Consider the following 2,506-nt stretch of genomic DNA (forward strand, 5'->3'; position numbering starts at 1 on the left):
CTGTGAATTTCACTAAAATAATGTTCAAATGTTGTTTCTGTTGACACCAATCATCATTACAAAATTGTTGAAATTGGAAAAAAATAATTTCATCAGTTGTCTTTAAATTGGGGGGGGGGGGGGGGGGGGTGGGGGGTGTAAGTGTTGAGTTTGTAATTTACACTTTTATGTTTCATAATAATCTATGTTATGTTACTATGCTGGTGAATAAATTCTTTTAATGTATAATCAGGTTAACTTGTAATTATAATTGACATTTTAGTACTAATTAAAGAAAGCAAGAAGAAACAATATATCAATATTATCAAGAATTTATTTTAATAATCAACTTTACAAATACTATAGAGATTGCTTTTCTGTTACAAACTGTTCAACAAGACTAGTGTTTTCTGATTTTTAGTATTTTCAGTCATAATGTGGAATTTATTGAAATTGACAATTCTTCTTGCACACTACATGTTCTCTGTCTTTTTGATATTAGGAGGTAGACCAGTTGATAAGAAAACCAATACCTGAAATGATGAATATATATCAATTTCAAATTTCATTTCAATAGATATCAATGCAAATTATTATAATAGGTTACATTAGTATCATTATCAATATGATGTTAAAAAAAACAACAAACTTTACATGAAGTTGAAGTTAGTGAGTATAAGAAATATTTATATAGTACCTACTTTTTCTCAACATCCCAACAAGTGTTTTCAGCGGACCATCTACTGCCTAAGTAACCCTGAAAATGAATAATGTGTCATAATTAGCAAGCTATTGTGTTAAAGATAACATGAAAATGAAACATTACTTTATCATTGGGCATATTAATGGCGGTTTCAATTTCAGTGATATAACAACAGGCATAATCAAATGTTTATTCTTAAAAATGTGTGGAAATTCAGTTTGAACACATTTTAATTTTGTCCTATTTAATAAGCAAAATTAAATACATCTTCATAAAAGAAGGCTGAATAAAATAAAACATTTCGATTTACTTAAACAACATTACAATCTTGTCTATAATCATATTATCATTCCAGATCCTCACATTAATCTTTGTAGTGCTAGCACATACAGTGTTTGGCCATGGACTTTTTATTGTGTACTTTGAACATGGAGGAAATGCGATCTAATATTATCGCGATATGAGACCAGTAAAAAGCTACAATGAACCTCAATGCTCTTTATGATCAAAACTAGCGAAACGCAGAACAATTACTTTGCCTGACTGAGTCACCAAACTGATGTTTAAACACAATATTACATGAAAAACAAATGTAAACAAGTAAACAAAATCGAAGCCGAGGAATTTCACTTCGTTTCCGTTCCATTCAACAATATTAGATAATATAAAACAATATCTAGGGGAAGTACAGATAAATCCTACCTTATTCAGTTGAATCCTATGTCAATTTCTTTTCTGTTGTAAACGAGTTAAATTCCGAGATATATCACTGAATTCCACTTGTTTATTCTGATCACAGCTGCAAGCGCCGATGTGACGTAGTCAGCCTCGACACGTCATCAGACGACTTGGGAATTTCATGATTTCGCGAGATGTAAAGAATAGTTTATGATTTTATTTCAGTACACCTTTCTTGAACCATTCAAACCCAATAATTAATCATATTCATTTTGGTAGATGTTTGTTAAATACCGAAATACCCATATCTCGTAAAATCTCATGAATAAGGGGCGGGCTTATGCAAATTTTTCTAATTCACACGTGGTAGAATTCTTAGACCTTCCTTAACATAGCTGAGAAGTTATAATCATCAGTTAAATGTTTATGTAGAAAAATGAATTAGACCCCCCCCCCCCCCCCCCCCCCAATTGGATTTTGATGATTTGCGAAGTTAGGTTTTGTTTGTTTGCACAAATTTGGATAGTTCCTCCACTTAAAAGACGATGCTACTGCCTGATGACCCTACAAAATACTGTAGACGTGGAAATGGATATGTTGTTACAGTTGGGTATATTGTACACATGTATGAATTGTACTTATATACGCAGCTGATACTTGACTCCAAGTATATTTAAAACGGAAACATCCATAAAATTGCCAACCTATTGTTGAATTCTATTTCTGCTAACAATGGATGAATTGTTCGTTTATGCAAGTAGAGGGGTATGAAAATATTTTTGTTTTTCTTCAAAAACAGACGTGTAAAGTCTCGAAATGTACAGGACGCCCCCATTATTTACACAAGAGTAACAATGTATCCGTTACGTGTGTGGATCCACAGGGAAGAGCCAAGAAGGATTAGAAATCTTGGATAAAAAAAAAATCCCCCCCCCCAAAAAAAATTCTGGATCCGCGCACACATTAACATTCAGTGTTATCTTTTTGTAGAGCAAGAAAATGCATTTATGGATCTAGATGCCCCCTCCTCCACTCCCCTCGGTCTATAAAATCAGCATTATAGTAAAATTATCAAAAATAGCCCCTGAATCATCTCTTCCGGCAAACAAAATTAGTCCTCGGAGTCCCTAATCTGGATTTGTGCAT

General features: G+C 33.0%; 1 long non-coding RNA gene across 1 annotated transcript; it reads right to left on the bottom strand.

Annotated features, from left to right (window-relative positions):
• Positions 1-360: 360 nt before the first annotated feature.
• LOC136270499 (uncharacterized) lies at positions 361-1,742 on the bottom strand. The gene is made up of 3 exons (XR_010708249.1): positions 1,385-1,742; positions 681-736; positions 361-512 (listed from the first exon to the last, which is right to left on the bottom strand). It is a non-coding gene; the product is annotated as an uncharacterized lncRNA (long non-coding RNA).
• Between the last annotated feature and the right edge of the window lie 764 nt (positions 1,743-2,506).

This window comes from Magallana gigas, chromosome 8 (assembly GCF_963853765.1).
Source record: "Magallana gigas chromosome 8, xbMagGiga1.1, whole genome shotgun sequence".
Taxonomy (NCBI): domain Eukaryota; kingdom Metazoa; phylum Mollusca; class Bivalvia; order Ostreida; family Ostreidae; genus Magallana; species Magallana gigas.